The 27,084-nt window shown below is 38.8% G+C and overlaps 1 long non-coding RNA gene and 1 pseudogene across 1 annotated transcript in view; one reads left to right on the top strand and one right to left on the bottom strand.

Moving 5' to 3' along the window:
* Nucleotides 1–492: 492 nt before the first annotated feature.
* Nucleotides 493–27,084, bottom strand: part of LOC145717973 (uncharacterized) — a 52,915-nt gene continuing 26,323 nt past the window's right edge. The window contains exon 3 of the long non-coding RNA XR_014141495.1: nt 493–1,312. This is a non-coding gene — a long non-coding RNA (uncharacterized LOC145717973). The remainder of the gene's footprint in view (nt 1,313–27,084) is intronic.
* On the top strand, nt 14,197–16,532 carry LOC102745972 (large ribosomal subunit protein uL16-like; annotated as a pseudogene).

Genomic DNA, 27,084 nt, shown 5'->3' with positions numbered 1-27,084 from the left:
CTCTGGACAAAACAGTGAAGGGGAATGTATAGATTTATTCATGCTTAGCTGCTATCGAAGAGGTCCCAATAAAAGATTAATAATTATATAATTAGACTTTGGGAAAATTACTTAACCTCTCTAATGAGGTGTTACTTTCATTCCTATCAAATGGGGTAATACTAGTTACCTACTGGGGTTGGTGTGAGGGTAAATCAGAAAATCTTTGTAAGGTGCTTGGGACAGTGCTGAACATATAACAAATATTCAGTAGACACAAGGTATTATAATTGTTGTTTTTGTTATTACTGTCTGTCTCTCAAATGTCCATTGCTCTTTACTCTTTGTTAAAACCTGCTTTCAGATGTTTTATTCACCTAGGGAATGGATGAAAAGAATTCAAAGTCTTACCTTCCTTCTTAAATTCTCGATTCCAGAGCAGCACCTAACATGAAGCTCAGGGGGCAAAAAATAATAAAATAAAATAAAATAAAATGTGGGGTCCTCCCAAGGAGCAAATTTATTCCAGGCCTATGCAGACATCCACAATGAGGCTGCATAGTGGGAAGGGGACTGGCTTTGGGGCCAAATCTAAGGGAATCCATATAAATTTGGAACTTTGGACAAGTCACTTCAATATCTTGGGTCTCTTTATAATATGAAAAGACTTAACGCTCTTAGATCAAGAAGTTTTCAAACCTATTTTTCGACATGAAACTATTTATTCAAATAAATTGTCACAGGGAAATACCTGTCACAGGGAAATACCTATTCAAATTAAACAGGTCTGGGAGGTAAATTTCAGAAGCCCCTCTCCCCAGACTTCAGGAGGGTTCTGTGAACCCCTAGACTACACAGAGTCACACTGCATACTTCTTAGTTACATGACCACCCAAATCCCTTCTTGATCTAATGCCCTAGGCATGCTGCCTTCTCTCCTTAAACACCAGGCTAGATTGCCATCATCCTCTGAACCTGCTCTGCTTATACCCACCTTTCACCTTGAGAGGCCTCCTACTTGAAAGGCATTCTGTTTTCTCCTCCATAGGATCTACATCACCAAGCGTCATCTCTTACCCTTGGACCATTCTAAATGGCAGACCTCTTTCATTTGATTGGCGTAATGTTCAAAATTCTATATTGAAATAGCTCTAGGTGAACATGCATTCTGCGGTTCCTAGCAGGCCCCATTCAAACATGTGTATTACCTGCCTGTCCCCTGAAAGCATCTGAGCTTACGATGCCAGATCTTCCCTGTCATTCAAGGTCCTGCTCAAGTTCAGAGTTCTCTAGGCACTCTCATCTCCAGCATCTTGTTGTACTTATAATATAGCTGTAAAGATAAAAATAACAAACATAAGACAAAGTGGAGAATAATTTAGGGTTTAATTTTGGAGAACTAATTACAAAAAGAGCAGCTGGTCAACTTTTTCTGGATCTCTTATAACAACTTATAACAAATATGCAATCTCTTCTTGATTGAGTGGTCAAGTGTGTATTCATGGAATAGAATTAAATTCGAAAAGATTCTGCCTGATAATTATGATCAGAAGTGTATTAGGATGACACTAGTTTCAATTAAGAAAAACCCTCAAAATTTCAAAGGCTTAACACAATAGAATTTAATTTCTTACATACAAGTCCAGTGTGGGAGTACTCAGTATATGGATAACTTAAACATCTTTTATTTTGAAATAATTTCAGGTTTACAGAGGAATTGTAAAGATGTTACAGAGAGCTCTCAGATACCCATTCCCTAGCTCTTCCTAACGTTACATCTTATATAATCATGGTGCATTTATTAAGGCTCTGGAATTAACATCAGTATGACCCTGTTAACGAAACTACAGATTTGAATCAGATTTCACCTGTTTCCCCACCAATGTCCTTTCTCTGTCCCAGGGTCTAACCCAGAATACCACGCTGCATTCACTTGTAATGTCTCTTTAGTTTCCTCTAATCTGTGACAGTTTCTCAGTCTTCCCTTGCTTCTCATGACCTTGGCACTTTTGAAGACATGTGGTTTGTTGAATGTCCAGCAACTGGGGTTTGTCTGATGTTTTCCCATGATTGGATTGGGGTTATGGATCCTGGAGAAGAACACCTTCTTACCACATCATATTAGGGGGTACATAATACTCACATGACTTATCTCTGATTATGTTAGCCTCAGTTCTCTTGCTTAAGGCAGTGTCTGTCAGTTTCTCCACCAAAAAGTTATGATTTTATCCATCCCATACACCATTCCTTGGAAGCGAGTCCCCAAGACCAGCCCGTATTTGAGGGGAGGAGAACTAAGCTCGATTTTCTGGAGGAAGGAGGAGCCAGGACTTTGTGGACATGTGCTAAAACCACCACCATAATTAATAAATATTTAGGAGGAGATACTTTGAGGCCATGCAAATATTTTTGTCTCCTTAAAGTTTTTCCCATTAATTTTTGCATCCATCAGGGGTCTGCCTGCAGAAATTATTACTATGGTATTCTAATGTTGATTTTCTATTTCTTTCATTCCTTCGACATGTATTCTTTGGAATTGTATTATAACAAGTTTTTCCTTTCTTCCCCACTTATTTTTTATTCAATTATTTATATCCGTGTGAAATCATGGATATTTATTTATTTGCTCTCTGGGTTTATAATCCAAAATTTATGTTATTTATTTTGCTGCTCAAATCTTTCCAGCTTTGATCATTGGGAACACTTTCAGGCTGGCTCCTGCATCTTTTTGACATGCTTCCAACTTTTAAAATTTCTTTTCTGTTTATTTTTATTTATTAATTAATTTATGTTTGAGAACTTTTTACTTTCTATTACTACAAGATGCTTTAGGGTGATTTTCTGTTGGAGCCCTAGAATCAGCCAAATTTTGAAATGCTGTATTTTCATTTTCATTTAAGCCAAAATACTTTTAACTTCCACTGAAACTTCCTTTTTGACCCATAAATTATGTAAAAATGCGTTGTTTAATTTCCAAATATTTGACATTTTCATAAATAGCTTTTCATTATTGATTTCTAGCTTAGTTCTGGCATGGGCCAAGAACATACTTTGTATGACTTCTGTTTAAAATGTCATAAGGCTTGTGTTATGGCCCAGAATGTGGTCTATCTTGGTAAATGTGCCATGTGCACTTAGAAAAAATGTATATCCTGCTGTTGTTGTTTGGCACATTCTATAAATGTCAACGAGGTCAAGTTGGTTAATAGTGTATCATCTATAGGTGTCCTGATATTTTGTAGGCAAAATATCAATCAATATATTCCAATTAGAATTGTGGATTTGTCTATTTGTCCTTTCAGATCTACCCTTTTTTTCCTCATATATTTTGAAGCTTTATTGTTAGGCACACACATACCTAAGATTATTTAAAGAATTGACCACTTTATCATTATGTAATGTCCCTCTTTTTTAGATTTTATTTATTTATTTGAGAGAGAGACAGTGCAGAGGGGGACAGGGAGCAGAAGGAGAGGGAGAGAGAGAGCAAGAGAGAATCTCGTGCAGACTCCACACTGAGCATGGAGTCCCATGTGAGACTTGATCTCATGGCCCTGAGATCTTGATCTGAGCCAAAAACCAAGAGTCAGAGGCTTAACCAATTGCACTACTCAGATACCCCTGTAATGTCCCTCTTGATCCTGATAATATTTCTTGTTCTAAAGTTTACTTTTGCTGTCCTTAACATAGCTACTCCAGTTTTCTTTTGTATAGTGTTTGCATGGTATGCATTACTCCATTGGTTTATTTTTAACCTACCTATGTCTTTATATTTAACGGGGATTTCTTATAAACAGTACATAGTTGAGTCCTAATTTTTTTTAATCCAATATGAAAATCTCTGTCTTTTAGCTGATGTGTTAGACCATTCACACTGAATGGGCTTATACCCGGTTGGATTAAAATCTACCATCCTGTTAGCTGTCTTGTATTTGCTCCATTTGTTCTTTTTTATTTCCTCATTTCTGCTTTCTCTGGGTATAATTTAACATTCTTGTGAGTACATTTTATCTCTTCTATTGAATTATTATTTATACCTTTTTAAAAACATGTTTATTGGTTTATAATTGGAGTCTACCTACAAAGACTATTACACTGCTTCACATGTAATGTCAGAACTATGTAACAGTATATTTCTAATTCATCCTCCCATCCCTTGTACTTTTGATACACATACAGAGAAGTCACTGTGAAGAGAGAACAGAGGGATTTCAAGATGCTGGTCTTCAAGATTGAAGTGATTCAGCCCCAAGCCAAGGAATGTCAGTGGCCACCTGTAGCTGAAAGAGGCAAGGACTAGATTCGCCCCATAGCCTCAAAAGAAAGTATGCCTTGATTTGATTCTGGCCCATGATTCCGATTTTAGACTTCTGGCTTCCAGAACTATGATAGACGAAATCACTGTTTTTTTAAGCCACCAAGTTTGTAGTAATTTCTTACAGCAGCTACCGGAAACCAATACACCTAGGTTTTGTTTTCTCCTTGCTTAGTCTTCTTTGAGCTTCTTGGATCTATAATTTGATGTCTGCCACTAATTTTGACAAATTCTTAGCCATTGTTTCATTATTTCTTCAAATATTTCTTCTGCCCTGTTCTTTCTTTCCCTTCTGAAACAAACGTGTTGTATCATTTGGTACTGCCCCATATCTCTTGGATCTTCTGTTTTTCTTCCCGCTCTTTTTTTCTCTCTTTGTATTTCAGTTAGGATAATCTCTGCTGATCTATTATCAAGGTCACTGATTATCCCCCTGGCTGTGTTGAGTTTACTGATGTGCCCCTCGAAGACATTCTTCATCTTTGTTACCATGCTTTTCATTTCTAACATTTCCATTTTGTTTCTTCTTATTGTCTTCATCTCTCTGATGAAATCAACTATCCTTGCATGTAATCTACCTTTTCAGTTAGAGCCTTTAACATGTTAATTAGAGTAAATTCCTTACTAGTTCCAGTATCTGTGACATAACTGGAACTGTTTCTGATAATTGCTTTGTCTCTTCAGACTGTGTTTTCCCTTGACCTTTCGTATGCCTCTCAATTTTTTTTTTTTTTTTGATGAAAGCTGGACATGTTATGTAGGACAGTAGGTACTAAGGTATATATTTTTTAGTGCTTGGAGATGAGCATGCTATTCCTTCTGCTATGCTTTTAGTCTGAAAGTTTGTAGTAACATAATTGTGAGATGGGCTGAGTTTGAAGTTTGCTTTCTACTTGGCTTTGGGTCTTCTCATTGTCATGCTCCTCAAAGATAATTTTCGTTCTGCAGCTCTCCCAGCTGTATTCCACTATTATTTTCACTTGACACATGTTAGTATGGTGGTGGCAGTATGGGGGAGGCTGGCATTCTCTGATGTTCTGCTTTAGCTTCTGTCTTGAGCAGGTGCTATAATTCTCCCCATCCCCCTCTGTGAGCACTTGTGGGTACCAATAGGAAAATCCTGCAAGAAGGTGTGAGCTTTTCTATGTCTGCACCTAAGGGGCTTTATACTCTCATACTAGCCCACACTCCGCCTTCAGCAATTTGATTTAAAAAAAAATTCTAGCTAAATCCTCTTCCCAGCTTATGTGGCTTCTGGCAACCTCTGTGCCAGGTAAGTAAATGCTAACATTCTGTTCTTCCCCACCATCACCCATCTATCTCCAGATTTCAGGTCAGTTGTTTGCCCTCTGATCTCAGTTGTCTCCCATGTTCAATACAAAGCCATTGCTTTCAAGTTTGTTTACCCTTTTGTTGTTGCTGAAAAGATGAAAGCAAAACTCTTTCCAGCTCTCTATGGCTTGGAGATCCAAGCTGAAACTGGTGGATGAAATTTTTCATGCATCAATTCAGGGACCTAGGTTCCTTCCTCTTGTGGTTTTACCATTCACTAGGGCTCATATGTAATTATTTACATTCACAGTAGGCTTTTACTTAGGATATATTCTTAGACGTTAAATGACTGGGTGTTGCAGTGTGTGTTCTCCAGGAAGCTGACACTAGGTTGGAGATTACCTTGCAGAACTTTGCTAGGAAGTACTCTTAGAATCAAAACCTCTGGAAAGGAGGAGGGAAAGCAGGACTGGGCAGAGGGGGAAGTTCAGTTGTGATAGAACCGCAACAAAGGTTCAGTTGACCCCATGGGAAGCTCTGCAGCAGAGATGGCCCAAAAGAGTTGTCCTATATGCAGTGAGGAAGCTAGGCCTTTATATTTCTGCATCATCGGGTCATTGCACATGGGCTGGTCCAAAGTCATACATTGGCAAGATGGATGTCTCCAGCTGAGAACAATTTCTAGTGAGGGCTGAGAGCTGAGGACCATCACATGGCAGCAGCTGGAGGAATAAGCCCTGAAGAGGATCTGGGCAATGCATCACAGCTTCTACTAGATCAAGTCAAAGCATATGCCTATTTTAAGGCTCTCAGTGGATACCATCAAAAATTTCACGATTTCACAAAAATTGCTCCAGAAATGGTATAATCTTTTGTAGTTAGTTTTCTCACCTATAAAGTAAAAATAATTTTAAAAAATCTACCTCACAGTTTTCACTGTGAGAATTAAATGAGTAAATATTTACAGTATGCTTAGGACAGTGGCCAATATATACTAAATGCTAAATTCTCATTAGCTATTGTTATTGTGGTGGTGGTTATCATTTCACACTGGCACCAGCAGTGAAGTCTTTTCATTAAAAATAAAAATTTCTGGAGTGCCTGGGTGGCTCAGTTGGTTAAAATGTCTGCCTTTGGCTCAGATCATGATCTCGGGGTCCTGGGATCAAGCCCCACTGAGTGGGGAGTCTGCTTCTCCCTCTACCTCTGCCCCTCCTCCTGCTCATGTGCATGCACACACAAACGCTCTCTCTTAAATAAATAAAGAAGATCTTTAAAGAAATAAAATAAAAAATAAAAATAAAAATTTCCAACCTAAGACCACCTTGCATTTCTTCTACTGTCAATTATCTGTTCATGTCCCTTATTTTCTGTTAAGATGTTATTTTTTTCTTATTGATTTGTGCGAATTTTCTCATTTATTTAGAATATTCATCATTTACTAGTCATATAAGTCATATAAACTAGAAACATATTTCTAGCTTCCTGTCTATCTTTTAGCTTGTTTAGATTATTATATTTTGATATATTTGCTGTACAGAGCCTAACCAGTGGATCAATGTCAAAATAACATTAATGATAATTATAATTATACAGATATTGTTTAATGTCAGCTAACCTGTAGTGAGTATTTACTATCCTAGTGTGGTAAGAGGTACTGATTCATTCAGGCATTATCTTATTTCATTCTCACCACAAACTTAAGAGGTAAGATCTTCTTTTATGCCCACTTGATAGATAAGAAAACCGAGGATTAGAGAGATTAAATACCTTGCTCCAAACTGGTAAGTGGTGAAACTCAGATCTGTTAGTTCCACAGTCAACATTTCCCAAGACGCAGTTCATGAAACACTATCCTGGGCAATTTGCACTCATGTGCAAATATGTGCACACACACAAACACGCGTGAGTGTTCCATAGTTAAATCAATGTGGTAAAGCCTTGAATATCTGATTCCAGACCTAGTCCATAGATATTAGCATATTAATAACTCTAAGGGATACTTTAAAGAAAGAAACTTGTTCAACTTGTGTAATCCGGGGTTTTCCCAAGAATGATTTCATCGTGATCTTTTACTTCCCACTATACCACCAACCCACTGCAGAAATAATGTTCTCTTTCCCCACCCTTGGTAAAATGCCACACCATACTGCTCAATCTCTCAACCAGAGGAGGTCTTCAGCACCCAGCTGTCTGCGATTCTGTTCAGTCATCATCAGTACAGATGAAAACAAAGAGAGCGGCCTAATGAAATTAGCTAGTGACTCAAAGTGGAGAGGAAAAGCTGCTACACTAGGTAACAAAATAAGGATTTAATAATCTGGAACAATGGACAGAAGTAAATAAGATAAGATCTGACAGGGACGAATGTAAAATCTTGCAGTTAGGTTAAAACAAAAATCAATGACATGAGTACAGTTTAGGAGAGAGCTTGATTTCACAGTAGTTTGTGTGAGGAAGCCTGGGGGATTTAATTGATCACAAACCCAATTAAAAAACAATTAAAATGCATTCAACAAGCAAGGAACTATGGTTTTAAACCTGCATTAATACAAAGGTAGTGTTCAGAGTGGCTGAGATTGATACCCATTACCCTGGCTGATGTCTGGAGCATAGTGGTATTCCTGGCCAGTGCCTCAGGACAGGCAACGAATGGCAATCCAGAACCTATCCAGATGGTAGTTGACTTAGATAATAAGGAGGCCACCTTGTGACCAGTAGTAGAACCAACGCAAGCTGTTTAGTCTGGCAAGAGTAGATTTGGGGTAGCTGTTGGGATTGGATGATCGTACTGGGTATTCTTCATTTGTCTCTCCCTATTCATTTATTCTCCATCTTTTCCCACTGGGCTCTGTATCCTAAGAGGCTCCCTGCCCTTTACCTGTCAGTGGGAGGCACTAGGGGAGATTAGAGTGTGGGAGGAGCGTGAAGTGGGTATTTATTCCCCTGGCTGCCTCCCTACTGGCTTGCTGGGTGGTCCTCTTCTCCAGCTTCAGCTACTCTTTCTGGCCTCCGGTAAGCTTTCCTTCCCCTTGACCCTTCAGGTTTAAGATCCTGCTCTTGTTAGCTCTGGGGTGCTCCTCAGATTCACTTAACCCTGCTCCCATCTTTGTAAATCCCCTTTTATCATTCTGTCCTCAATTACCCTGCCTGAGTGTGTGATTTGTGTCCTGCTGGGACCAGATTCATACGGATGCTGGAATGATTAGGATGATGGCCTTTGAATATTTCAAAGGCTGTCATATGGAAGAGGGTGGAATTAACACAAGAGAGTAGAAATTACAGGAAGATTGGATTCAGGTACTCATTTAGCTAATCTTATTAAGCCTCTACTACGTGCCAAGCATTGTCCTTCGAAAGCTCAGAGCAAAGGGAGTTCATCTAGGTTAGAAGTTAGAGAGGCCTCCCAGAAAAAGACTTGCAAGATGAGCAGGGAGAGATAGGACCACCTGGCCAGGATTGTTCCCAGAAGAGGAATTCATAGGTGAGAGGGTTGGAGGGCTGAGAGCAAAAGAGGCTTATTCCAGAAAATGAAAGGAAACCCAATGTTGAGTGTCTCTCTCTTCTAGGTGGTTGAGAAGATATCATCAAGGATGAGGCCGAGAGTGGGGAGGGCCAAACATGCAGAGCTGTTGTGAATGTGGACTTGATCCCAAGGGCCCTGGGAGCCCCTTGATAGGTGTAAAGCCTATCAGAGACCCCTAGTATGATTTTTCTCTTTCCATTGTAGAGTGAAGGGAGCAAGAATGCTCAAGGATCAGAGATATTTCACCAAGGAGTGAGCAGCCAGTTCTTGGTAGCAGCCAAGGAGAGCCTTCTTCTTCTTGGATGACAGCTTCAGGATATTTCCAAGGGGGAAGCCACACTGAGTGGGAGGTTGGACTCACAAACATCTGTGGCCCTTTCTAATTCTGAAAATTCTGAGACTCCTCTGCTCCGGCCCCCATGCCTCACAGTGGGAGAGAAGGCACCAGAGTTAGAGAATCCATTCACTGTCATCCAAAGCTGGCAGTGAGAAGTCATTCTCTTCTTTCCCAGCCTCCCCTCCTGGAGCCTAGAAAGCAGGATACATGTCCAGACCTGAGCCTCTGGGAATACACGGGCCTCTAGTGTTTGTGCTCTTCCCTCGGCCCAGCTGATGCAGGAGGGGCACCGGCCATTGCAAGTTCCAGAAAATAGCTCTGCCAGTCTCCGACCTTCAGGCCTGCTCACAGTTGGCTCTGTGGTCTAGGATATTAGGCGATTTCACTGGTGCTTTTGTTTTTTTCTTTTAAAATTAAACCCACCAGAGAGTCAAAAAGCAAACCCCTCAGGCCCTGGGTCAGTGTCCCGGTAGGGGCCCCGGGCAAGGTCTGGGGGCTCCTAAAGCCGGGCAGCGTCCAGCACAGCAGCCCTCGTCTTCTGGAACCCCCTCTCGGGGCCTGGGCAGATCTGTGTGTGATAACACAGCTGTGTGCAAATGCCAGCACTGGGACGATAATTATAGAAACCTTCTCTTTATGCTTGAATGGGGGCCAAGGCATGGCCCTGGCAGCGAGGGGGGTGCGAGGCTGCAAAACTGGCACTCTTTAGAGTGAGTTGGCTTTTGCAGCCTGCACGGGCACACAAGGTATGCCAGGGAGCCCAAGTTAGCAGACCCTGTTGTCAAGTGCCCCTAGTGCCCACTACTGCTCTTACCTCGGCCCAGTCTCTTTGTTCCTCACCAGACTGCAGCAAACATGGCAGTCTGGCGGCAAGGCTCGGTTTTCTAGCTCCTCTTCCACTCAGCTGTTCCCGTGACTCCTCTTCTGACCCCACAGCCTACTCCTCTCTTTCTCCAGCCCCTGGAATGGATACCTATTCCTTAACATTCCAGGTATAGAATAGGTTTCATCAGAGCTGGGCAGTCCCTGCTCTTGGACTACAAGGACACCGGAAGCAGCTTAGGTTTCCAGACACTTCTAATGGCCTTCTATGAAGACGGACTTCTTTTGGCTGAAATATCCAGTAGCGAAAGATAATTAGAAAATTATCCATCTAGGGGCGACTGGGTGGCTCCTTCGGTTATGTGGCTGACTTCGGCTCAGGTCATGATCTCTTGGTCCTGGGATCGAGCCCCACCTGGGGCTGCTTAAGATTCTCTCTCCTTCTGTCCCTCCCTCTCCCCCACCCCCCACTCATGTGCTCTCTCTCTCAAATAAATAAATAAAATCTTTAAAAGAAAAAAGAAAATTTTCAATCTATGCTTTGAGTCGTAACTTTAATAAGAGCATGGACCAAGTCCTCCTAGTCCAGCCAGGATCACCACTCCAGGGCAACAGGAGAGACCTTCAAGGGGTGGGGGGGGAGAAGGAAAGAAGGAGCTGTTGTGAGAGTGGCAGCCTTGACGGAGGGAGCGAAGCATAATGAAGTGAATGTGTGAGGGTTACATTTCCTTTATGGAAAGTCTGCTATTCTCAAAAAGCAACTTCCTCTACAGGCATTTTTGCTTTTTCCAATAAAGGCGAAGAAGTGCAGTTTTATGTAACACATATAACAGGGAAAGTAGAACGGTGACCTTGGGAAAATTACAGCATTAAAAGTAATAAGCCTGCCATTGCCGATAAACCACACAGACACCATGACGTGCTATCTTGAGTATAAAGGTGACATTTTTACAGTTATTCCAATAGTAACTTCTCTGACTGCAACTGCATTTGGAATATCATGAGACTCTTTCCAGAGTTTGAGGATCTCTGATGCTTCTTCCTTCAGGGCCCAGGTCAGGCATCCCGTTCCTAAAAATGCTCCCCAGCCTGGGATGGGACACCTGGGTGGCTCAGTCGGTTGAGCGTCTGCCTTCAGTTCAGGTCATGAGCCCAGGGTCCTGGGATCAAGCATCCCCACCCCATGGACGGGGAATGGGTCCCTGCTCAGCGGGGAGCCTGCTTCTCCCTCTCCCCGTGCTTATGTTCTCTCTCTCTGTCAAATAAATAATTTTTTAAAAATCTTTTTTTAAAAATGCCCCAAGGCTGAGTTTTCTGCTCCCACAGTATCTCCCTCTCATGCAAATGATCTCCATCATCGGTAACTGTTTACTTCTCTTTTCCACCCACTAGATTATGAGCTTCCTGAAGACAAGAAGCACATAATCATTTCTGAATCCCTGGTGTTTGCCAGGGCCTGGCTTGACAAATGTTTGGAGAGTTGAACAACTAATGAGCCCTATTTCTTGCCTTATCCTTTAAACCAATGATAATACAAGTGGGAGCCAACTAAGTTAAATTAGATACATTGACTAATCCCTTCTATCCCCAAGATGCTGTAATTTTAGAACGTGCTGTTTTCTGCCTACATCAGGAAGTGAATGAGGTTCTAAGGCAAGATAATTGTTTAGCTACATAAGAATGTTAAAAGGGAAAAAAAAGGATGTCTCCTAAGCAGAATCCTTCATTTAAAAGGGGGAGGTAAAGTGTGCCAGGGGTGGACTGGAATTTAGGCCAGGCGTATACAAAGACGTATGCACAAAATTACAGAGACATAGAAACATGAGTTCTCATTGTTAACAGAGCAAGGTCAGGAACTGAAGTCCAGAAACAGTGACAACCAAAATTCTGACTGCAAGAAAAAAATTTCCTTTTTTTCTGAAAAGGAAAACTCTGACTTTATAAAGATAAGTTCAGAACAAAGGTGAAGCTTGATTCTTTTCAGGATCAGTGGCTCAAGGGAGGTAGAAACCATTGGTAATCAATACAGAAAAGGCAATTTAATTGGGTTTTTATTGTTTTTAAAAGAGAAATATATAACATTAGACTTTTCTGAGTTATACAAAAAGAATAGAGAAGATAAAAAAATTCAGTAAATAAAGCAAATAAAATATATACGCATTTCCATTCTCTCTTGTCCATAGTTGCTGGAATAAGTAAGAAAGAAGATTGGAGAGAGAGAGAGAGAGATGGATTGGGAGAGGCTCCAGATGCATTAGCACAAGATGCAGGAATACACCTGTAAACCCACATGGACACACGAACATAACTAGAAAAAGACACACTCAAATAAAGACCCAGATAAAGGTTTCCATATGGTTTAGAATCATGCTTCATTTTTGACTTCTGAGATCTACATTTCTCATGTACGAGTTTATGAGACTGATGTTTGTGGTCTGTGCGTGTATGTGTCTGTGTGTGTGTGAGAGAGAGAGAGACAGACAGACAGACAGAAAACAACTCTCTCTAGGAATTGACATAAAAGGTATGATGAGAATCTTTGTTCAGAGTAAGGACTATTTTAGGTAGGGAATATTTTGAGATTTTGAATGGATCCCTTTGCAAACTTAACTTGGTTGCTGAAGGAGACAACATGGTATTGTCCAGGGCAGGGTCAGAAAATAAGTTCCACTGACTGTCGTTTCTCTCCTTAGATATCTGAGTCATCTATTTGTCTTCAGCTCACACTAGTCAGAATCCTGCAGTGGGAGGGGGCTTGGGGTGCTCACACTGCTGTTAACACACTGCTTCCTCCATGACCCAGTGAAAGGGGGGAAACGAAGTCAGCATATAAGATTTTTCCATCTTAGAAAAGAGATGCTTGAGCAGAGAACCATTCATTGACACAAGATAATTAATCACAGCCCACCAATGTGTCTACTGAATTTGTCATGGGAAACATGTCTGGGTTCATTCCATGCTAAACCTTTGAATTTTTTTTTATTCTTATGTAGCTACATAGTGGAGATATCCTCCAGATAAGCAACTCTGCCCAGCTGTGTCACCCCTATTATTGCACCTTTTGAAAATATTCTACTTTCTTATTCAATTCCATAGCTATTGATTCAGAAAAAGATAGTATGTAACAGTGTGGGCTTATTATTTCATGAACTTAATGTGCTCATGAATCATTGAATGTCTTCTGTCACTGACTGCTTCTCGTGCCCATGTTATTATGTATTATTGATCCACAGTGACTTTGTAATAAAATCAGTTTTCTTTTTATTCTTTCTATTGATGTTCTAGTCAATGTCATTTAAAACTCTGCTAACTCAATTGTATCCATTTTGTTTTGCAGACAGAAACTTCCTTTGAGTTTATTCTATGGGCCAGGCATTATGCTAGCCACTGGAATCGAACGTCTTATGGCCGTGACTCCACGCTGCCAAATGGCTTCTAGATTTGCTCGTTGATTCATAAACTGATTTCACTTCTCAGCTCGCTAACGGGTTTCAATTAAATGAAGCATTATCATAAAAAGTTCTTTAACCAGGGAAAAGACACCTACTTAGGTGTGTGTTTTAAACAAACCAGCATCAAACATCTTGGCCATATGGTAAAATATGACCAATAAAAATGTTTATAAACTGTAGCTTTTTCCTCTCAGGATAGAAGTGGTTTACAGGAAAGGAGATATTCGAGTCTTAGATGAGATCAGGGCTTAGCTGTGCTGATCCTGCACGAAGGGGGGTCAGAGGCTTGAGTCTGGGTCCCTTAACAAGATGGATGGAATCCTAGTTGTAGCATCCACAACACTGATGAGATCCTCCACTGATTACTCCCCTTGACCAGAACTGAGCCAGGCCTTTTTTGTTTCTCTCTCTGGAGTAGAGGTCTACTCCATTTTTCTTCTTAAAAAATAGAATTTAATAATAAAAATAAGAACAATTATTTGGCTATGGCATAATGACCAGCACAAAGTTAATTCTGATTCCACGGTATAGTTTAAGCCAAAATACGCTCCCTTTCTGAACTCTCAATATGGCTAAAATGACTTTTTCTTCTTTTTTCCCCAAAAGCAGAAAATCATAACCATATTCTACAAGGAAATATCTAAAACTCTATCTGAAACTTGCCTTGTTTTTTCTTAGTCTTCAAGATTAGCTAATACTGGCAGAATTTTAGATCTTTGACTATAAGTCAAACTGAAACAAGCATTACAAAATAGGTATTAAAATAAGTAGAGAAGAAAGAGAAATTTATTATACTGGAGGATGAAGATGCATGTTTCACAGAGGAGCTGTGAAACATGCATCAGGAAATCAGCTGATTCATAGACTATCCAAAATATTTTGATAAAGAGAGAAAGAAGAAAAGATGATCAGGTCGAAGTGAAGGCATGCCAGTGTTATTGTGTTTGAGGTATGTTTGGGGAACAAGGAATGGTTTAATGTGGCCATGACATATGATTGGGAGTAGCTGGACACCAGGCCAATGAAATATTTTTAAACTAATTCCTAAGCATTACTAGTGGGAATCAGAAAGAGTATCAGGAGGTAAATCGTCAGTGTATATAAATACAGCCAGACCACTTCATTGATCTGTATCTACAAAACCTGCCAATTCAGAAACAGAATCTTTTCTCTCCCAGACTTATTTCATTCTGAATCCCAGTCAGGGGAATGGTAATAATCATTATTGGCTCAATTGCTTTAGACCCAAAGTAACAGATATCTATTGTTTTAAATAACCCTGCAACACAATTTCTCTCCCCCAGCCAAAAAAATAAATCTGTAGATCAGCTGGGTGGTTCTTCCTATCTGGGCTAAGCTAAGATGATCGCCATGTGGAAACGCTCATGTATCAGTGGTTAGTAGGCAGAGCAGCTAGGCACTGGCTGGTCTGTGATGGCCTTGCTTGAGATGGCTTTCCTCCTTGTGACCGCTCATGTCCCCAAAGGCTGGTCCGGTGTTGTTCACGTAGATCTCCAGGGTCCGAGAGAGCAAGGAGAAGTACACCGGACCTTATGAAGCCTAGGCTTGGAACTGCAACACTACTGCATTCTATTGGCAAACCAAATCACAGGGCTAGTCCAGTTTCATGGGATGGGGATACAAACACCACCTTTGATGGGAGAAGTTTCCAAGTCAGGTTGCAAAGGGAATGGATTCAGGGGAGCATGGACAGTTGTGCCATTTTTGTAATCAATCTACCTTGGAATAGGAAGCTTAAAAATTGGAAAGCAGTTATCAGGTTAAGGGAGCGTCTCCTAGGTTGTAAAGAATTAAAGTGTTGTTTGGTAGTGATGAATTGCATCCAGTTGTGTCTTTGTTTTTGTTTTTTCTTCCACAGTGGCATCTTGCAAAATTAAAGATCACAAACTTAACTAGATCAAGAGCCAAAAGTTATACTGGAGTTAGAATCTTGTTTTAAAAAAGAAATTCACTTCTTTAAGTCTAGCCCAAAGCATATAGTGAGATAATCCCTTATCCATGAAAAAAAAAAAAAAAAAACAGTTTTAGGAAGAGCTGAGATTTCATGAAGAAATATACAAAACTTATTTTCAATCTTGATTTGAACCAATTCAACTGGAAGTCCTAATTTCATAAATGTCGGTTTGGATACAAAGCAAAGTTTTGTAGCTTGTAATTACGCAACAAGTGGCGAGATAGAAAAGATACTATCTTCTCTTTGCCCTTGGCGTGTCACTGAAGATCCTGGTGTTGCCATGGGCTGTACACTGCCCAATGTTACCGGTATTGTTAAGAACAAGTCATTCATCCAAAGCCTCACTCCTGCAGAGGTGTCCCTGATGCCAAGATCTGCAACCAGATGAATAGGAGCTGCTCTCCTCTGAAGCCCTGGAGGCTGTCCGTATTTGTGTCGACAAGTACGGGATGAAAAGCTGTGACAAAGATGGTTTTCACGTCTGAGTGGTGGCTCTACCCCTCTCACTTCATCCTTATCAACAAGATGTCCTATGTTGGTTCCAGACAGGTATGCAGGGTGCCTTTGGAAAGTCCCAGGGCACAGTGGCCAGGGTCCACATTGGCCAAGTCATCATGTCCATCTGTCCCAAGCTGTAGAACAAGGAGCATGTGACTGAGGTCTTACACAGGGCCAAGTTCAAGTTCCCTGGCTGCCAGAAGATCCACATTTCCAAGAAGTGGGGCTTAACTAAGTTTGATGCAGATGAATTTGAAGACATGGTGGCTGAAAAGTGGCTCTTCCCAGAAGGCTGTGGGGTCAAATACATCCTTAATCGTGGCCCCCTGGACAAATGGCAGTCTCTGCACTCATGAGAAACTTGGCACTGCCCCCTCCTTATTCATGGCCACCAATAAATCCTACTTCCTGTCTAACAGAGAGAGAGAGAGACAGAGACAGAGAGAGAGAGAGAGACTAGCTTCTCAGGAAAACCACATTTCCTTCTTGCCGGGGAGGGGGAAGTGAACTTATATTGCCTCCTGATGGCAAATAACTTAAATTGCAAAGACCAGCCTAAAGACCTATTACCGTCATAAGCTTTGTAGCTTGTTTAACTTTGTTTTCAGTATGTGTTTGCCTAATAAATCCTAGTTTTGATCAAGGAATAGCCCAGACTCAGTTTTTCCAAATACCACTGGTAGAGATGCAATGAACACTGTTCCAAGAGTACAAGGAATGGAGAAAGTGGGCTTACAATTGTGGTGTTAATGTTACATGCTCTTGATTTTTCTGCACCCTGATTTCCTCAACTGCTAAATATGGATGCCTTAAACTTTTCCTGCATAAAGGTTATAAGTACAAATGAAATCACATTTAAAAAGTACTGCATGCCTTGCTGGGAGATTAAATTGGAATAGAGGTAGTTTTGGTGTCAAAAACCTTTGATTTTTGCACACTTCTTGACCCAAGAATTCCACTTTTAGGGAATTATTTTAAGGAAATAATTAGGGATGTACATAAAGCTTTAGCTGCAAGGACACTTATTCCTCTAATTTCATGACAGCAGAAATACTGAAAATCACAAAAATGACCCAAATTAAGGGTTTGTATAAATAAATTACAGTAGATCCATACATTGAAGTGCTAAACAGCAGTGAGAAATGATGATCTGGAGAATTTTTATGAATATATACTGAATAGTTTACATGTCACTAAATGAAAAAGCATGGAGAAAATGATATGTTTAGTGTAATTACATTTTTGAATTAAATATGTGTATAAAAAGACTGAGAGAATATGCTCTAAAATGTTATCAGTGGTTATCTATGTTGGAGATAGGAATGGCTTTTATTTTCTTATTTTTGCTTAACACTATTTTCTACATGTATTACTTTTATACAATAACTTTTATTGTTTTTTCCTTATTATAAAGGTTTATGGAATAAAATTTATAAGTATAAAGCATTTTTTATTCTTACTTCTTGAATCAGGACACTATAATAATGAGAACTCAAATTCAAAAGTCTGCATCTTTAAGAGCTTTGCCAACTGACATTTGTCCTTGTCACAGACAAAACACTTTTCTATTTATGTTTACAGCATTGAAAAATGCACAGTATCCTACAGCACAAGGAGGGAGATTTATAATAAAGCCCTTCATCTCGGTGCATGAGTATACCTGTAAATCATTCAACAGACTCACATTAAGTATAAGCCTCAAAGGAGCAGATGTATCAAACAAACAATAAAATTTGAGTGTGTCTGCACTATCTGCATCTTTGTTTCTCTGTGTAAGCATGATTATCTTGCTAAACTCTCTGTTCCAGAGCCATCTCATTGTTCATTCAACATATATTTACTCTGGGACTATGCATTATCACCTGAGCCTGGTACCATGATTCTGGAAATTAGGTTGCTGGTGGTTCCTTGGAATCAGAGTCGTTGCAAACACTCAACAATGCCCCTAACAAAGTGTAGGTCCTATATGTAATATCAAATAAGCAAAATACATTAGCTCTTCCCTCAGGAAACTTATTTTCTGGTTAAGAAGGAAAAAAAGGCATACATTGAATGAGTAGGAAAAAATGCCATTCATCCTTTCTTTCAACAAGATTTATTTGGAACTTATTAATGATGGGCAACTTGCCAGACAGAGTGCATAGGATATATGGTACAAAGTTAGAATATAATTCAGAATCAATTTATGCCAAAAGGTGTAATTTAGAAAAGGGAGGGAGTAATATTAGCCCCCACAAAACTTGCTTCAGAGCTGGAACAGACCTTCGGAGCATCTTGTCCAAACAAACCTAGCATGATTTTATAGAGGTAGAAATTGCATAGGTGGGGAAGTTTTCCTAGTAGAAATAAAGCGTGGGATGGGGTTGAAATGAGGGCCAGAATTTGATGGAGAGAATGACAGAAGAGTACTTTTCCAGAGGAAGAAACAAAGATTCTGACCTGGGCAAGTATATGACCTAAAAGTGAGCCTAAGAAATAAGAACAGAAGCTGAACATTTACCCAAGGTTCAAACACAGAGAGAAAGGTTCTCTACTGATTCACAACAAATACCAGTCATTAAAGAATGAAGCTCTTTAAGGACATTATTCTCCCTGAAAAGAGAGATGGAGAATAGATATACAGTCCCAAATAGTTGCTCACCTTTACTCCTAAAGACAAACAAACAAAATTAAGGGCTGAACATAAATGAACAATTATGAAAAGCCATAGGCTGGGAAGGGGAGGGGGGAAGCCCTGAGTTCTCCAGCCATACAGATACTTCTAAGATGATGTTTTTGAAGTTGGAGTGAAAAGAACTGGGCATGAATTCCAGCTCTCCCACTTACTACAGCACTAAGTCCTCTTGAGATCATTTCTTCATTTTAAAATGGAATAATCATATTTCCACTTCTAGTCAGGGTAGAGCAAGAGGCACCAGATTTATATTCCTGCCTGAAACAATCACAGAAACCAGACAAAATATTTGAAGCAACAGTGTTCAAGTCACTGAAAATCAGACAGTGAAGGACAGTGATCCCTGAGAGAAGGAAAGATATGAGGTGAAACCTATGATCACCCCGCCTTACTGTTTGAGAGTGTTTCCAGGCTCTGGTGCAGAAAGGGGAACCCAGGCAGAGCTTTGTGGTCTCCCTGAGTTGGGGAGACAGATCTGAGAGTCTGGGAGGACCAAGGTAACTAGAGATAGCTGGTCAAAATACCAGAAAGGAGAGAGGTGCACAATGAGAGAGTTCTGTGACGATCTTCAAAAGGTTCCACTCAAGTACTTAGGAGAGTATTGATCAGAGCATGTGTGTGAATAAACCATCAGAGAAAATCAGAGATAACTGTGGCTAATACACTGAGCCAGGATAATATGTAATCACCAACCAGGCTGGGAAAAGGTGTAATTCATGGGGCATAGGTAGAGTATTCAAGAAGTTCTTGCCTTAGTAGGGAATAATTAGCTCTAGACCTACCTAACAAATCATAAAAGCACTACCTGAAATGACTGAACTATTTTCAAATAATGTAACTACATCCCTGAGCAAAACTGAAGAATACTTATAGGAATATAAAAATATCTAGAATCCAACAAGGTAAAATTCAAAATGGCTGGCATCAAATCAAAGATTGCAAGGCAGGCAAAAAAAAAGTGGAAAATAAGACCCATAATAGAAGAATAATCAATCACTCACTGAAATCCAACCCAGTGTTGGCACACAGATATTAGAATTAGCAGATAAAAACTCTAGTTATTATTACTATATTCTATATGTAGAAACAGGAAAAATTTAAAAAAATCAAACTTTCATACCTGAGAAAACATGGAAAATACCATGAAAACTACCGTGTTTGAGACAAAAACAAAACAAAACAAAATAGTGAATGGGATTAACAGAAGATTAGAAATAGCAGGAGTAAAGACCAGTGAATATTAGGACATAGCAATAGAAACTATCCAAAATGAAAAACATAGAGAAAAAAAGACTCAAAAAAAAAAAAAAGAAGAAGGAAAAAAAGAAAGGAAGGAAGGAAAGAAAACAGCATTAATAGGCTGTGGGACAACTTCAAGCAACACAAAGGGTATGTAATTGGAGTCCTTGAGGGAGAAGGGGGGAACAGAAAAAAGTCTTGAAGAAACAATAGGTATAAGTTTTCCAAATGTGATGAAAACTGTAAAGCCAGAGATCTAAGAATCTCAATGAACCCCAAACACACACACAAAAAATAAGGAAACTATTCCAAAGTGCATAATAATCAAATTGTTCAAAATCAGTGATAAAGAGAAAATCTTAAAAGCAGCCAGAGAGAATATGCTATGTTATGTACAGCAGAATAAAGGTAAGGATGACATCATATTTGTTGTCATAAACAATACAAACTCAAAGGCAGTAGAAAAACATCTTTAAAGTACTAAAAAAAAAAAAAAAACCCTGTCAACCTACAATTCTATGTGTAGTCAAAACCATCTTTCAAAAATGAAGTCAAAATAACAACTTTTTAAGATATAACATTGAAAGAATTAATCACCAGAATACCATCAGTACAAGAAATATTAAAGGAAGTCTTCAGGAAGAAGGAAAGCAATACCAGAAAGAAATGTGGATCTATACAAAGGACTGCAAAGCTCTAGAAATGGTAACTACCTGGGTAAATTTGTGAAAATCTTATTTATGATTTAAATCTCTTGAAAAGATAATTGACTGATAACAACACAAACAAATTTTATTTTATTTATTTTTTTTTTTAAAGAGCTTATTTTTTTTTTTTTAAAGATTTTATTTATTTATTTGACAGAGAGAGAGATAGCGAGAGCAGGAACACAAGCAGGGGGAGTGGGAGAGCGAGAAGCAGGCTTCCTGCCGAGCAGGGAGCCCGATGTGGGACTCGATCCCAGGACCCTGGGATCATGACCTGAGCCGAAGGCAGACGCTTAATGACTGAGCCACCCAGGCGCCCCACAAACAAATTTTAAAAACCCAATGTATAATAGAGTTTTAAACATAAGCATATGACAACCATATCATAAAAGCTGAGAGGGGAGAAATAGGACTGTTATTGTAGGATATTTTTTTAAAGATTTTATTTATTTATTTGAGAGAGAGAGCTAGAGAAAGAGAGAGAGCACAAGCCAAGGGGAGAGGCAGAAGGAGAGGGAGAGGGAAGCTCCCCTGCTGAGCAAGGAGCCTGATGTGAGACTTGATCACAAGACCTTGGGATCATGACCTGAGCTGAAGGCAGACGCTTAACTGACTGAGCCACCGAGACACCTTATTGTAGGATTTTTATACTATGTGTGAAGTGATATAGTGTCACTTGAAGGTAGTCTGTGATGAGTGAAAGATGCATGGTATGAATCCTAAAGCAACTACTAATACAATAAAACAAAGTTATAGCTAATAAGTCAACAAAAGATGTAAAATAAAATTTAAAAACTCAATACAAAGAAGGCAGAAAAAGAGGGAAAATGGGAACAAAAAAAAACAGATGGGATGAATAGACAGGAAACAAATAGCAAGATGGTAGATGTAAACCAAAGAATGTCAATAATCCCATTAAATGTAAATGATCTAACAATCCAGCTAAAAGGCAGGTTATCAGATTGACAAAGAAAACAAGACCCACTTAGATGCTACCAACAGAAATACAATTTAAATATTATAACACCAATAGGTTAAAAGTAAAAGAATGTTGAAAGATAATCATACTAATATCAGTCAAAAGAAAGCTTTAGTAGCTATATGAATAACAAGGTATATTTTGGAGCAAGGAATATTACCAGGGATAGAAAAAGCCATGTCATAATGAAAACAGGATTAATGCATCAGGAGGACATAACAATCCTAATCATTTATTGACCTAATAAGCCAGTTTTAAAAAGCATGAAGCAAAATCTGATAGAGCTGTAAGGAGAAATAGGCAAATACACAATTACAGTTGATTTTAATAATTCCCTCTCAATAATTGATACAAGCAGATGGAAAATCAGCAAGGATATAGAAGACTTAAACAACATGATCAAATGACTTTACTTGATTGACATTTATAGAAACCATCCATTCAATAAGAACATCAAACCATCTCCCTTTCCAGAACACAAGGAACATCTATCAAGACAGACCATATTCTGGGCCATAAGACAAGTGTCAATAATTTAAAAGTATGTAAGTCATAGAAATTAGATTCTCTAAACACAATGAAATTAAATTAAAAATCAATAACAGAAATATTTTTAAAATTCCCAAATATTTTGAAACTAAATAACAGCACACTTTTAAATGACCCATGAAATCAAGGAGGGCATGTACTGCATGGAGCCCTGGGTATTATAGAAAAACAATGAATCATGGATCACTACATCAAAAACTAATGATGTATGGTGACTAACATAACATAATAAAATAAAATAAATAAATAAATAAGTAACCTATGGATCAAAGAAGAAATCAAAAGACAAATTATAAAGTATTTTGTACTGAATGAAAATGGAAATTAGAATTCATGGGCTGCTGCCAAAGTGGTGCCTAGGAAGAAATTCATAGCACTAAATGTTTATATTAGATAGTCTCAGTGGAGCCTGGGTGGCTCAGTGGGTTAAGTGAGGGACTCTTGATTTCAACTCAGGTCATGATCTCAGGGTTGTGAGATTGAGTCCTATGCTGGGCTCTAAGCTCAACAAAGAGTCTGCTTGAGATCCTTCCTCTCCCTCTCCCTCTGCCCCTCCCCCCACTCATGCTCTAAATAAATAAATAAATAAATAAATAAATAAATAAATAAAATCTTTTTAAAAAAAGATAGTCTAAATCAATGACCTAAACTTCTACCTTAAGAAACTAGAAAATAAAAGTACAGTAAGCAGAAGAAAGGAGTTAATAAAAGTCAAAGCTGAAATCAATAAAATAGAAAACAAAACACCAGAAAAGTAAATCAATGAGACCAATAATTCTTTACCTGAAAAATAAAACAACAGAACTGGTAAACATCTTGCCAGAAAAAAGAGAGACAAGACACAATTACCAGTATTGGGAATAAGAGAGATGACATTACCTATCGTACATATATTAAAAGGTTAAGAAGGAAATGTTACAGACAACTTAATGCTAACAAATTTGACAACTTAGATGAAATGGAAAAATTCTTTGAAAGACACAAACTGCCACGCTTACTTAATAAGACATAGATAACCTGAATAGGCCTATATCCACTAGAAAAATTGAATTTGTAGTTAAAAACCTTTCCACAAAGAAAACTCTAGGCCCAAATAGCTTCACTGATAAATTCTACCAAATACAGAAAGAAGAAATAATACCACTATTACACAAACTCTTCCCAAAAACTGAAGAGGAAGGACTATCCTCCATCTGGTGTTATGAGGCCAACACTACCATCCTCTCACCAAAGCCAGGAAAATACATGATGAGAAAACAAACAAATGAAAACCTACAGACCAATATCTCTCATATAGCATTAACACAAATGTAAGGATCATAAACAAAATTTTATCAAGTAGAATCAAACAATATATAAAAAGGGTAATACATCTTGAGCAAGTGTTGTTCATCTCAGGAATTCAGTCTTGGTTTAACATTTGAAAATCAAATCAGTGTAAACAAACCTTAAACTGTCACCATGCAGGGATGCCTGGGTGGCGCTGTCGGTTAAGCAACCTACTCTTGGTTTCAGCTCAGGTGGTGATCTTGGGGTCGTGGAATCAAACCCCGTGTTGGGCTCTGTGCACTGAGCGCAGAGTCTGCTTGGGATTCTCTCTCCATCTCCCTCTGCCCCTCCCCACCTCTCTCTGTCTCTCTCTCTTCCTCACTCTATCTTTCTCTCTCAAATAAATAAATAAATCTTTTTTAAAAAGTCACCATATGAACAAACTAAAAAAGAAACCACATGAAGTAAAATTCATTTGACATGATCTAACATACAGTTTTGATAAAAACTCTCAGCAAACTAAGAACTGAAGGTAATTTCTTCAACTTGATAGAGGGCATTGTGGTAGGCTGACTCTAAGATGGCTCCCAATGTTCCCTGCCTCTTCTATGAGCCCTTTCCCTGAGTATGGGCCAGACTTGCTGATGACTCACTTTTTTACAAATAGAATTCTGCAAAAGTGATAAGATGTCACTTCTGAGATTAGTTTACAAAATGAATGTGACTTTCATCTTGCTTGCCCTCTCATGTTCTCTCATTGGCTTGTTCTGAGGGAAGCTGAGCTGCCTATGGAAAGCCCCATGTGGCAAAGGACTGATGGAGTCCCCAGGTCAATAGCTAAAGAGGAACTGACACCCACAATCAAACAGCCTGTGAGGAAATGAATCCTGCCAACAACCACATGAGTAAGCTTGGAAGCAGATCTTCCCTGCATTCAGACTTTGGATGAAACAACAGCACAGCTAATGCCTTGATCACAGTCTTGTGAGAAACCTTGAGGCAGAGGCATCCAGCTAAGCCATGTCTGGATTCCTGACCCACGGAAATGGTGAGATAATAAATGTTTGTTGCCAGGAGCTCCTGAGTGGCTCAGTGGGTTAAGTGTCTGCCTCCAGCTCAGGTCATGATCCTGGGGTCCTGGGATCGAGGCCCACATTGGGCACCCTGCTCAGTGGGAGTCTGCTTCTCCCTCTGCCCCTCCCCCCACTTGTGCACCCTCTTTCTCTCTCTCACTTTGTCTCTCTCAAATAAATAAATAAAATCTTAAATAAATGTTGCTTTAAGTTGCTATGTTTGGGGGTTATTCATTATGCAGCGACAGAAAATGAATATAGGCATGTACAAAAAATCTACTACTAACATTATACTTAATAGTGAAAGATTAAATGCTTTGCTCCCAAGATCAGCAACAAGACAAGGATGTTTGCTCTCACCGCTTCCATTCAACATTGGATTGGAGGTCTAGTTGGTACCATCAAACAAGGAAAATAAATAAAAGGGATTCAGATTGGAAAGGAAGATGTGAAACTCTTTATTCTTAGCGTGATTGTCCATGTAAAAAAGATCTGATTACATTACAAAAATATCTGCTAGAACTAAAACATAAGTTTAGCAAAATTGCAGGACACAAAATCAATATATGAAAATCAATTGTATGTCTAAATACCAGCAACAATCAGAAATTGAACTTAAATAAGCAGTAACATTTAAAATAGCATAAAAAATATGAAACACTCAAGGATAAATCTGACAAAAGATGTGAGAGACTTGTACACCAAAGATGACAAAACATTGCTGAGGGAAGTTAAACAAGACCTAAATAAAGATTAGAGGGTCAGAGGGTCAGAGGACTTAGTGTAATTAAGATACAAATTCCCCCTTAAACTGGTCTATAGAGTTACTGTAATCCCAATCAGTCTCAACAGGACTTTTTTTGTAGGAAATGAGAATCAAATTCTAAAATTCATATGGAAATGCAAAAGACCTAGAATGCCCAAAACAACTTTGAAGAACAATAATTTTGGAGGACAGATACTACCTGATTTCAAGACTTATTTTAAAGCTATAGTAATCAAGACAGTATAGGATTACACCAAGATCAACAAAGAGATCAATAAAACATAATAGAGAATTCAAAAATGGACCCATACCTATATGGATAACTGATTTTAGACAAAGGTATAATGATAAATCAGTAGAGAAAGATAGTCTTTTCAACAGTCTGGAACAATTGAAAAACCGTGTGCCCCCTAAAAAGAGCTTCAGTCCATATCTCATACCATATACAAAATTTAACTCAACAAGGATCCTAGACTTAAATATAAAAATGAGAACTGAAAACTTCTAGAAGAAAACATAGAGGAGAAAATCTTTGTGATCTTGGATGATGCAAAGATTTCTTATAATAACATAGCAAAAACATGATCTATTAAAAAAATTGGTAAACTGGACTTCAACAAAGTTAAAAACGTCTGCTCTTCAAAAAACACTGTTAAGAGAATGAAAAGACAAACTACAGACTGGGAGAAAATATTTGTAAAACATATGTCTGATACAGGACTTGCGCTCAGAATATATTTTTTAAAAACCTCTCAAAACTCAATAATAACAAAACAAACCACCCAATAAAAAAATGGGCAAAAGATTTTCACAGACATTTCACCAAATGTATACTGATGCCAAATAAGCATAGGAAAAGAGTTCAATATAGTCAGTAAGGAAATGCAAATTAAAACCGCAATGAGTTGCAACTACACATCTATTATATTAAATAAAAAATAAATTGAAATGATAAAGACTGACCATACCAAGATTGGGTGTGAATAGAGGGAACTGAAACTTTCATACACTGCTGCTGAGAATATAAATGATATGAACATGTTGAAAAACATTTTTGCAGTTTCTTTTTTTTAATTTAATTTTATTATGTTATGTTAATCACCATACATTACATCATTAGTTTTTGATGTAGTGTTCCATGATTCATTGTTTGCGTATAACACCCAGTGCTCCATTCAATGCATGCCCTCTTTAATACCCATCACCAGGCTAACCCATCCCTCCACCCCCCTCCCTTCTAGAACCCTCAGTTTGTTTCTCAGAGTCCATAGTCTATCATGGTTCATCTCCCCCTCCGATTTCCCCCCTTCACTTCTCCCTTCCTACTATCTTCTTTTTTTTTTTTTTTAACATATAATGTATTATTTGTTTCAGAGGTACAGGTCTGTGATTCAACAGTCTTACACAATTCACAGCGCTCACCATAGCACATACCCTCCCCAATGTCTATCACACAGCCACCCCATCCCTCCCACCCCCACCACTCCAGCAACCCTCAGTTTGTTTCCTGAGATTAAGAAATTAAACACATACCTATCATATGATCCCAGCAATTCACATGGAAGCACTTACCCAAAGGAAAAGAAAGCACGCATTCATATAAAGACTTGTGCATGAATGTTCACAGCAACTTTAATTGTAAGAGGCCCAAA

Source organism: Leptonychotes weddellii, chromosome X (genome assembly GCF_054177405.1).
Source record: "Leptonychotes weddellii isolate Sample4059 chromosome X, ASM5417740v2, whole genome shotgun sequence".
Taxonomy (NCBI): Eukaryota; Metazoa; Chordata; class Mammalia; order Carnivora; family Phocidae; genus Leptonychotes; species Leptonychotes weddellii.
Note: the sequence above shows the minus strand (reverse complement) of the source record. Positions and strands in the feature narration are given on the sequence as shown.